Source organism: Salvelinus sp. IW2-2015, unplaced genomic scaffold, assembly GCF_002910315.2.
Source record: "Salvelinus sp. IW2-2015 unplaced genomic scaffold, ASM291031v2 Un_scaffold1146, whole genome shotgun sequence".
Lineage (NCBI taxonomy): Eukaryota > Metazoa > Chordata > Actinopteri > Salmoniformes > Salmonidae > Salvelinus > Salvelinus sp. IW2-2015.
Window position 1 is genome coordinate 38,379 of NW_019942755.1, and position 11,596 is coordinate 49,974.

The window sequence follows — 11,596 nt, forward strand, 5'->3', positions numbered from 1 at the left end:
CATCGACTCGGTACTGGTACCCTGCACATCGACTCGGTACTGGTACCCCTGCACATCGACTCGGTACTGTACCCCTGCACATCGACTCGGTACTGGTACCCTGCACATCGACTCGGTACTGGTACCCTCGCACATCGACTCGGTACTGGTACCCCTGCACATCGACTCGGTACTGGTACCCTGCACATCGACCTCGGTACTGGTACCCTGCACATCGACTCGGTACTGTACCCTGCACATCGACTCGGTACTGGTACCCCTGCACATCGACTCGGTACTGGTACCCTGCACATCGACTCGGTACTGGTACCCTGCACATCGACTCGGTACTGGTACCCCTGCACATCGACTCGGTACTGGTACCCTGCACATCGACTCGGTACTGGTACCCCTGCACATCGACTCGGTACTGGTACCCCTGCACATCGACTCGGTATTACCCTACGACTGTACTGGTCCCCTCCATTCGACTCGGTACTGGTCCCCTGCACATCGACTCGGTACTGGTACCCTGCACATCGACTCGGTACTGGTACCCTGCACATCGACTCGGTACTGGTACCCCTGCACATCGACTCGGTACTGGACCCCTGCACATCGACTCGGTACTGGTACCCTGCCATACGACTCGGTACTGGTACCCTGCACATCGACTCGGTACTGGTACCCCTGCACATCGACTGGTATGGTACCTGCACATCGACTCGTACTGGTACCCCTGCACATCGACTCGGTACTGGTACCCCTGCACATCGACTCGGTACTGGTACCTACACTCGATCGGTACTGGACCTACATCGACTCGGTACTGTACCCGCACCTGCAATCGACTCGGTACTGGTACCCCTGCACATATCGACTCGTACTGTACCCTACACATCGACTCGGTACTGTCCCCTGCACATCGGACTCGGTACTGGTACCCTGCACATCGACTCGGTACTGGTACCCTCCTATCGACTCGGTCTGGTACTCCTACACATCGACTCGGTACTGTACCCAGTGCACATCGACTCGGTACTGGTACCCTACATCGACTCGGTACTGGTACCCCTGCACATCGACTCGGTACTGGTTACCTGCACATCGACTCGGTACTGGTACCCCTGCACATCGACTCGGTACTGGTACCCGCCTCCACATCGACTCGGTACTGGTACCCCTGACATCGACTCGGTACTGGTACCCTGCACATCGACTCGGTACTGGTACCCCTGCACATCGACTCGGTACTGGTACCCCTGCACTATCGACTCGGTACTGGTACCCCTGCACATCGACTCGGTACTGGTACCCCTGCACATCGACTCGGTACTGGTAACCCTGCACATCGAAGACTCGGTACGGTACCTGCATATCGACTCCGGTACTGGTACCTTAAGTCGCAAGTTATCATGACTCATTGTGTATTTATTCTTCTGTGTTATTATAGAGACCTGACAAATAACATTTGATGTCAATTGTTGGTAAAGATGCAGGACAAAGGGCTTGTCAGTTATGTGACAGTACATGATGAGTGACCTTGCCTGAGAATGGACAAGTGTTTGTGACCCTCATAGCGCTTCCCTTAGTCTTACCTAAGTTTTGGCTCCGTGGGCTAATATGACCCTGACCAGACAGACAACAGGGGTTTCTAACCCAGACAGTCACGATGTAACACATGTGAAAGAGCAGCGTTCAATTCCCTTCTCTGATGATGACATTAGCTGATGGTCTGGAGTGGTTTGGGACGTGTCTACTTGTCCCTGAGAGTCTGGTGTCTGGTCTGTGTCTTGCTTTGCCCCTTGAGCTGCTACAGGTTGCTATGGTTTTGGAGAGTACAGAGTCTTCCTCTTATTAACTCCCCTGGTGTTTCTGCTCCATTTCATTGTTAAATTCAACACGTGGAGACAGGCGTCAAACACAACTGGTGAGCTTTGTGTGTATGCCTTGGTACATCGTTTCATATGAGAGCTAGTGTGTTGTTACCCAGGTGTGGTTCAGGGGGATTAGTGTGTGTGTTGTGTGTGTGTGTGTGTGTGTGTGTGTTGTGTGTGTGTGTGTGTGTGTGTGTGTGTGTGTGTGTGTGTTGGTTGTGTGTGGTGTGTGTGTGTGTGTGTGTGTGTGTGTGTGTGTGTGTGTGTGTGTGTGTGTGTGGTGTGTGTGTGTGTGTCTTGTGAGAATAGCAGAATACCAACAAGGTTTGCGGTCTCACATGAACTTTAAGAGAAATCTCTCTAATTTCCTTCTCTTCTAAAAAACAAATTTTCTGTCCTGTTTTGAATTGTGGTAGATATTACTGTAAGGTTGTGTGTGAGGGTTATTTCTTTATTAGGAAATCTGTTTTACATAAAATATCATTGTCTATGCCAGAGGCGTTTTACCGTTTTGGATGCTACTCACCTTTAAGCGTTAAGAATATCTTCGGTCTTTGTTCTGTGTATGTGTATTTTAGATTTTTTTCAGCAATGACCAGTTGTGGGATAAAAGGTAAAATGTATGCATCAACGTGTTTTGGGGCTAACGATAAATGTGTGTGTGTTTTGGTGTGTTTATGTCCAAGTATGTGTGTGTCCAGGGCGGCGTGGGCAGCAGGCTGGTGTGGGCAGCAGGCTGGTGGTGGGCAGCAGGCTGGTGTGGGCGCAGGCTGGTGTGGGCAGCAGGTGGTGTGGCCAGCAGGCTGGTGTGGGCAGCAGGCTGGTGTGGCCAGCAGGCTGGTGTGGGCATCAGGCTGGTGTGGGCAGCAGGCTGGTGTGGGCAGCAGGCTGGTGTGGGCAGCAGGCTGGTGTGGCCAGCGGCTAGGCTGGTGTGGCCAGCAGGCTGGTGTGGCCAGCCAGACAGGAGCTATTTAACAGTGTCTGCAGAGCTTTTCAAGAAAAACATTTGATAAACAGATTGTGAGGAAGTTGTGGAGAAGCAGACCTGTATGTGTGTGTGTGTGTGTGTGTGTGTGTGTGTGTGTGTGTGTGTGTGTGTGTGTGTGGTGTGTGTGTGTGTGTGGTGTGGTGTGTGTGTGTGTGGTGTGTGTGTGTGTGTGTGTGTGTGTGTGTGTGTGTGTGTGTGTGTGTGTGTGTGTGTGTGTGTGTGTGTGTGTGAATGTTAAGACGCCTGCAGGACGCTGGGCACTGAAACACTCGTCTAAATTACCCCCACCACAAAACCACACCACCTTCAGCCAGCAAAGTACTCTCTCTCTCTCAGTCGCGTGATCATGTTTTTTCCTGGATTGGGCTCCAGCTCTGTAGAGTATGAGTAGAGAGGGAAGTCAGTATTTTTCGGTGAGTGCTGACACAGATTAACCACAACACACCACACACACACACACACACACACACACACACACACACACACACACACACACACACACACACACACACACACACACACACACACACACACACACACACACACACACCACACCCACACACACACACACACACACACACACACACACACACCAGACGTGACTAATTACGAGAAGCTTGCAGAAGGCTTTCAGAAACACAGCCTAACACGGCCGTAAAATATCGGCAAACTATGTGCTCACTGGCACAAAACAACCACAGGGAAAGAGCTGAGCTACTAAACAGAACCAGATAGAATGGAGCCAACACCTTTTGAAGTACTTAGCACCCACACCTCCTTAGAACCCAGTGCTCAGAACCCACTTCATGGAACCTGGTGTTTGGAACCTAAACGCTTGGTCTAAGAAACTATAATGATCAAAATACAAAGTTCTACCGAATTAGAACCAATCTGTTCAAATATATATGATTTTTAGTTGGTAAACAGTTCTCTTGAATAAAATGAGCAGCTTTGGCCAAACTCGATCAAAACAGTTTAGCGTCCAAGGCTTAACGAGAATGACTTGACGTATGTGGCATTGTGGGCTCCTACTACTACTGAGTCCAAGACAAAGCTATAGTCCTCCCGAAATAATACTAATAAAAACACTATAGGGTACAGTAACACCAACGTGAGGGCATCATCCCTCCTTCAGAATGTGCCAGAGTGAACTGTAAAGATGGAGAAGAGGACGTGACATGAAGGAGTGGAGGCTAGCCAGACGGAGGATATGGAAGGAGGGTTGAGTTAAAGAGGGAGAGGATGAAGACGAGCTGGTGGAGTACAAGAGACTAGGGGGAGTTTGTGGCTCAGAAAGGAGCCCTGCAGTGTGGGTTAACATGACTGGGCGGAGGMCTCTCCAGGTTCTCTCGCTCCATGAGTATAGCAGTTCTTTCTCTTCATTTTGTGGTGTAATTCTACCCCATTTTCGTGATATCCATTTGGTAGTTATTATGACCTTGTCTCAACTCCCCAAAGGGCTCGGGAGGGGCGAAGGTCGAGACATGCGTCCTCTGAAACATGACTTGCCATGTTGCGCTGTTTCTTAACACACTGCTCGCTTAACTCGGAAGTCAGTTCTACCAATGTGTCGGAGGAAACACCGTTCGACTGACGACCGAAGTCAGTTTACAGGCACCCGGCCCACAACAAGGAGTCGTTAGAGCATGATGAGCCAAGGAAAGCCCCCCCTCCGGCTAAACCATCCCATAACCCGGACGGCGCTGGGCCAATTGTGAGCTGACTTATGGCTCTCCCAGCCTGGAGTCAATGCAGTGCTTTATTAAACCGTTGAGCCACTCGGGAGGCCATTCTCTCTTTTCTCTCTCTCTATTTGTTGCACGTGAAGATCTATAAGGTGAGGGTGTGGTTTTCCCTGTCTCTCTGCTTCCTGCTTCCTGCTTTATGGAGGTGTAGTCCCTGTCTCTCTGCTTCCTGCTTTATGGAGGTGTAGTCCCTGTCTCTCTGCTTCCTGCTTTATGGAGGTGTAGTCGCCTGTTCTCTCTGTTCCTGTTTTATGGAGGTGTAGCCCTGTTCTCCTCTGCTGTCCTGCTTTGTGGAGGTGTAGTCCCTGTTTCTCTGCTTCCTGCTTTATGGAGGTGTAGGTCCCTGTTTCTCTGCTTCCTGCTTTGTGGAGGTGTAGTCCTGTTCTCTGCTTCCTGCTTTATGGAGGTGTGTCCTGTTTCTCTGCTTCTGCTTTGTGGAGGTGGTAGTCCTGTCTTCTGCTTCCTGCTTTATGGAGGTGTAGTCCTGTCTCTCTGCTTCTGCATTATGGAGGTGTAGTCCTGTTTCTTGCTTCCTGCTTTATGGAGGTGTAGTCCTGTATCTCTGCTTCCTGCTTTCTAGAGGTGTGAATCCTGTCCTCTCTGCTTCCTGCTTTATGGAGATGTAGTCCCTGTCTCTCTGCTTCCTGATTTTAGAGGTGTTTAATCCTGTTCTCTGCTTCTGCTTTATGGAATGTTAATCCTGTCTCTCTGTTTCCTGCTTATGATGGTGTGTCCTGTCTCTTGCTTCCTGGTTTCTAGAGGTGTTAATCCTGTCTCTCTGCTTCCTGCTTTACTGCATTTACATTTAGGTCATTTAGCAGGAGATGTTAATCCTGTCTCTCTGCTTCTGGTTTATGGAGGTGTTATCTGTCTCTCTGCTTCCTGCTTGTGGAGGTGTTAATCCTGTCTCTCTACTTTCTGGTTATGGAGGTGTTAATCCTGTCTCTCTGCTTCCCTGGTTTATGGAGGTGTTAATCCTGTCTCTGTTACTGGTTTATGGAGATGTTATCCTGTCTCTCTGTTACCCTGGTTTATGGAGGTGTTATCCTGTCTCTCTGCTTCCTGGTTTATGGAGGTGTTAATACTGTCTCTCTGCTTCCTGGTTTATGGAGTATTAATCCTGTCTTCTCTTTACCTGGTTTATGGAGGTGTTAATCCTGTCTCTCTGCTTCTGGTTTATGGAGTATTACTGTCTCCTCACTTCCTGGTTTATGGAGGTGTAGTCCCTGTCTCTCCGTTCCTGTTTATGGAGGTGTAGTCCTGTCTCTGCTTCTGGTTTATGGAGGTGTAGTCCCTGTCTCTCTGCTTCCTGCATTATGGAGGTGTATTCCCTGTCTCTCTGCTTCCTGCTTTATGGAGGTGTAGTCCCTGTCTCTCTGCTTCTGCTTTCTAGAGGTGTTAATCTGTCTCCTCTGCTTCTGCTTTATGGAGGTGTAGTCCTGTCTCTCTGCTTCTGATTTCTAGAGGTGTTAATCCTGTCTCTCTGCTTCCTGCTTTATGGAGATGTAATCCTGTCTCTCTGCTTCTGCTTTATGGAGTGTTAGTCCTGTCTCTCTGCTTCCTGCTTTTATGCATTTACATTTAAGTCATTTAGCAGGAAGATGTGAATCCTGTCCTCTGCTTCCGGTTTATGGAGGTGTTAACCTGTCTCTCTGCTTCTGCTTGTGGAGGTGTTTAATCTGTCTCTCTGCTTCTGGTTTATGGAGGGTGTTAATCCTGTTCTCTGCTTCCTGGTTTATGGAGGTGTTAATCCTGTCTCTCTGTTACCTGGTTTATGGGAGATGTTAATTCCTGTCTCTCTGTTACCATGGTTTATGGAGGTGTTAATCCTGTCTCTCTGCTTCCTGGTTTATGGAGGTGTTATTCCTGTCTCTCTGCTTCTGCTTTTATGGAGGTGTTTCCTGTCTCTCTGCTTTCCTGGGTTTATGGAGGTGTAGTCCTTGTCTTCTCTGCTTCCTGGTTTATGGAGGTGTGGAATGTAGTTCAGGTGGCATTTCACGGACAGGTTTGGGATTTCAACCTACGTCTTTCTTATCATTAGAAGCTTCTGAACACCAGCAGAGGGAATACAGAGAGGAAGAAACAGGGAGGAGAGGACAGTGTCCCATTTACACACTCTGGATGTATCTCATTTACGGGTAACATACGTACACACACATGTAGACAAGAGCATAAACACCTCACACACAGCTTCTTCTAGTGGTGGTTTTCCCTCTTCGACTTGATCCGTGTTGTGTAAATATTTGTTGGTGGTAACATGAGGATGAAGCGATCATTCCTTCCTTCTGGAAATTAAAGCAAACAGGTCCAGCTGTCACTAGCTATGACAGGTCAAACAAATGGACAGCAAAAACACGTTAGGCCAGACCAGCCCTGGCACGGCCACTATAGCACCTGGGTGGGTCCACATAACCACACACAGACACACAACACACACACACACACCACACACACACACACACACACACACACACAACAACACACACACACACACACACACACACACACACACACACAACATGACAACAAAATGCGGATGTTCAGCTGGAAGGGTTGAATAACATCCCTGGCTGACTCTTGGCTTCAACTTGGGCTCTTTAGTTTTGCACACTGGGGTAGAGTTTCTATGTTAACCAGACTGACTCACTGGCGGTAGAGTTTAATGTTAACCAGACTGACTCACTGGCGGTAGAGTTCTAATGTTAACCAGACTGATCATGGCAGTAAGTTCTAATCTACCAGACTGACTCCTGGCGGTAGAGTTCTAAATGCTAACCAGACTGACTCACTGGCAGTAGAGGTTCTAATGCTAACAGACTACTCACTGGCAGTAGAGTTCTAAGTTAACCAGACTGACTCACTGGCAGTAGAGTTCTAATGCTAACCAGACTGCCTCACTGGCAGTAGAGTTCTAAGCTAACAGACTGACTCACTGGCAGTAGAGTTCTAATTTAACCAGAACTGACTCACTGGCAGTAGAGTTTAAATGCTAACAGCAATGACTCACTGGCAGTAGAGTTCTAATGCTAACAGACTGACTCATGGCAGTAGAGTTCTAAATTGCAACCAGACTGCTCACTGACAGTAGAGTTTAATGTTTAACCAGACTGACTCACTGGCAGTAGAGTTCTAATGCTAACCAGATGACTATCATGGCAGTAGAGTTCTAGTGCTAACCAGACTGACTCACTGGCAGTACAGTTCTAATATTAACCGAGACTGACTCACTGGCAGTAGAGTTCTAATGTTAACGAGACTGACTCACTGGCGGTAGAGTTCTAATGCTAACCAGACTGACTCACTGGCGGTAGAGTTCTAATATGTAACCAGACTGACTCACTGGCGTAGAGTTCTAATGTACCAGACTGACTCACTGGCGTAGAGTTCTACTGTTAAGCCAGACTGACTCACTGGCGTAGAGTTCTAATGCTAACCAGACTGTCACTGGCAGTAAGGTTCTAATGCTAACTCAGCCGGACTGACTCATGATAGGTTTTGCTATGTCAAACACAAGATATCCGCATATTTCTGTCATCATCTGAGTATTGAGTATTATTTGTACATTATAGGAGAATACGGTTTTTGTTCTCTGGAATGCCAAAAATCTAGCTTTGTGATGTCAAGGGCATGAATCCTCTTCACACAGATCAAATGTAAACAAATTCAGCAGCCAAGTACAACCCTGCACTACCATGGCTTCTTCTCTCTCTTCATCTCTTCTCTCTCTCTCTTCTTCTCTCTCTCTCTCTCTCTCTCATCTCTCTTCTCTCATCTCTCTCTCTGTCTCTCTCTCTCTTCACCTGTCTCTCTCTCTTTTCGCTCTCCCCTTCTCCTTTTTCTCTCTCTCTGTCTCTGTTCTTCATCTCTGTCTCTTTCTCTGTCTCTCTCTTCTCTCTTCCTCTCTCTCTTCTCTTTCTCTCTCTCTCTCTCTCTCTCTTCTCTCTCTTCTCTTTTCTCTTCTCTCTCTCTCTCTCTTCTCTCTCTCTCTCTTCTCTCCTCTCCTCTTTTCTCTCTCTTCCTCTCTTTCTCTCTCTCTCTCTCTCTCTCTCTCTACCTCCCCTCTCATCACCTCTTTCCTCTCTCTCTCGTCTCTCTTCATCTCCTCTCTCTTCTGTGTATCTCTTTCACTCTTTCTCCTCTCTTTCTAGCTCTCTCTCTCTCACACAGTCCAATGACCAACAATCATGAATATCTCAACCTTCTTTTCTCATTTCTCCAATCCAGTTGCTAGCGGCTAAACATGGAGCCGGGGAGTCTGATGACCATGCTGTTGGTCCTGTCTGTGTGCTGTGCGCTGCTGGGGGCCGTGTCTTGGAGGAGGCTACCCCCCATGCCCAGATGAAGTACATCAGCCCATGATGAAGGCGCGTGTGGACCTCCCTTCGAGAGGGCAAGGGACAGTATCTCGGTGAGTGGGTGTTAGTGTGTGTGTGGTGTGTGTGTGTGTGTGTGTGTGTGTGTGTGTGTGTGAGTGTGTAGTACGTCACCCAGTGGTAAAGGTATGCGGGAAGCAGGAGGGAAGGTTTTCACTGATTACCCACTAGCTTAAGCCTGCATAGCAGCCTCTGCCCGCAGCAGCCACAGCCCAGGAATGAATGCATATGAATGCTTGGATGTGGCTTACGGAAGCTCTGGTTCAGAAATATAGCAGAGAGAAGAGATGAGATGGGAGAGGAGGCCAAAGAGAAGGAGGATGGGAAAACAACTCGGAGGAGGTTCTTAAGAGCGATGCCAAGGCTGAACCATTTTAAGGTCTCTGAAGAACCATACTAAAATCCAAAACCAGAAATGTTTTGGAACTCCTGGACCGGAATTAGATAGCCCCGCTGTAGGGTTTTAAGCCTTATTTATATATTTCCCATGGTGCCTTTTTGAGTGAATTCTACCACCCATGACTGTGTTTACTAGTGACAGAGACATGGTTGTTGCGTTAATAAATGTTTAGTCTTGTGGTCTTCACCAAGTGAGATCCTAAGTGTTGTTATTAAAATAAATGATTTAAGACAATATAATGTATATTTTATAAGGATTTCTTCTGAGGGCCTAGTTTTACTCTAATACAGTGGCCTGAAACTCATGGGTTACAGGCCACATCAGGCCTCCAAGTCACATTATGCTGGCTTGCAAAGTGATGTGTAATTCCTATTGGAATCCAGCGAGAGTGGGGATATCTAACAACTTGAATTATTATTCACCCGCAACCTGCATTAAGAATAATTGCTAGGGTTGGGAAGACTAAGAAATGAGACTAACTTAAACATCTAAACCAGAACAACCATTTCAGTAACAAGTGCAATAAGTCCAAGTAACTGGAATAGTTTAGAACAATATGCAGTCGTATGAAAAAGTTTGGGCACCCCTCTGAGGCTGCATAATAATTTACTCTGTCGTCACAGAAAATGATCACAGTGGCATGCCATTCATTTTCTAAAAAAAGCTGAGTACTGGGGTATTGTCCAGACAAAGATTTTTAGTGTAGCAATATTAAGTTGTATGAAATTAAATCAGATGTGAAAAATAGGCTATGCAAAAATGTGGGCACCCTTGTCATTCTGTTGATTTGAATACCTATAACTACTTAGCACTGAATAATTGGAACACACAATTGGTTTGGTGAGCTCATTAAGTCTTGAACTTCATAGACAAGTGCATCCAATCATGAGGAAAGGTATTTAAGGTGGCCAATTGCAAGTTGTTGTTCTCTTTGACTCTCCTCTGAAGAGTGGCAACATGGGGGCCTCAAAACAACTCTCAAATGACCTGAAATCAAAGATTGTTCAACATTATGGTTTAGAGGAAGGCTACAAAAAGCTATCGCAGAGATTTAAGCTGTCAGTGTCCACTGTGAGGAACATAGTGAGGAAATGGACGACCACAGGCACAGTTCTTGTTAAGGTCAGAAGTGGCAGGCCAAGTAAAATATCGGAGAGGCAAAGGCGAAGGATGGTGAGAACGGTCAAAAACAGCCCACAGACCACCTCCAAAGACCTACAACATCATCTTGCTGCAGATGGTGTCACTGTGCATCGTTCAACAATTCAGCGCACTTTGCACAAGGAGAAGCTGTATGGGAGAGTGATGCGGAAGAAGCCTTTTCTGCACACACGCCACAAACAGAGTCGCTTGAGGTATGCAAACGCACATTTAGACAAGCCAGCTTCATTTTGGAATAAGGTGCTGTGGACTGATGAAACAAAGATTGAGTTATTTGGTCATAACAAGGGGCGTTATGCATGGCGGCAAAAKAACACAGCGTTCCAAGAAAAACACTTGCTACCCACAGTAAAATTTGGTGGGGGTTCCATCATGCTGTGGGGCTGTGTGGCCAGTGCAGGTACTGGGATTCTTGTTAAAGTTGAGGGTCGCATGGATTCCACTCAATATCAACAGACTCTTGGGAATAATGTTGAAGAATCAGTCACAAAGTTGAAGTTACGCCGGCGCTGGATATTTCAACAAGACAACGACCCAAAACACTGCTCAAAATCTACCCGGGCATTTATGCAGAGGAACAAGTACAATGTTCTGGAATGGCCATCCCAGTCCCCAGACCTGAATATCATTGAGAATCTGTGGGATGATTTGAAGCGGGCTGTCCATGCTCGGCAACCATCAAACCTAACTGAACTGGAGATGTTTTGKAAGGAGGAATGGTCCAAAATACCTTCATCCAGAATCCAGACATTCATTMGAGGCTATGGGAAGCGTCTAGAGGCTGTTATTTTAGCAAAAGRAGGCTCTACTAAATATTGATGTGATTTTTCTAYTGGGGTGCMCACATTTATGCACCTGTCTAATTTTGTTTTGATGCATATTGCACATTTTCTGTTAATCCAATAAACCTCATTTCACTACTGAAATATTACTGTGTCCATCAGTTATTTGATAGATCAAAATGAAATTGCTGATCCAAACACCCAATTATTTATAAATGGAAATCATGGAAATTGTCAGGGGTGCCCAAACTTTTTCATACGACTGTATGTATATATTGTACATATATATTC

The 11,596-nt window shown here is 46.9% G+C and overlaps 1 protein-coding gene across 1 annotated transcript in view; it reads left to right on the forward strand.

Annotated features, from left to right (window-relative positions):
- The first annotated feature begins 8,938 nt into the window (after positions 1-8,938).
- LOC112069907 (collagen alpha-2(VIII) chain-like) overlaps positions 8,939-11,596 on the forward strand; it is a 21,855-nt gene continuing 19,197 nt past the window's right edge. The window contains exon 1 of the mRNA XM_024137299.2: positions 8,939-8,997. The gene's annotated coding sequence lies outside the window, so the exon portion shown is untranslated. The remainder of the gene's footprint in view (positions 8,998-11,596) is intronic.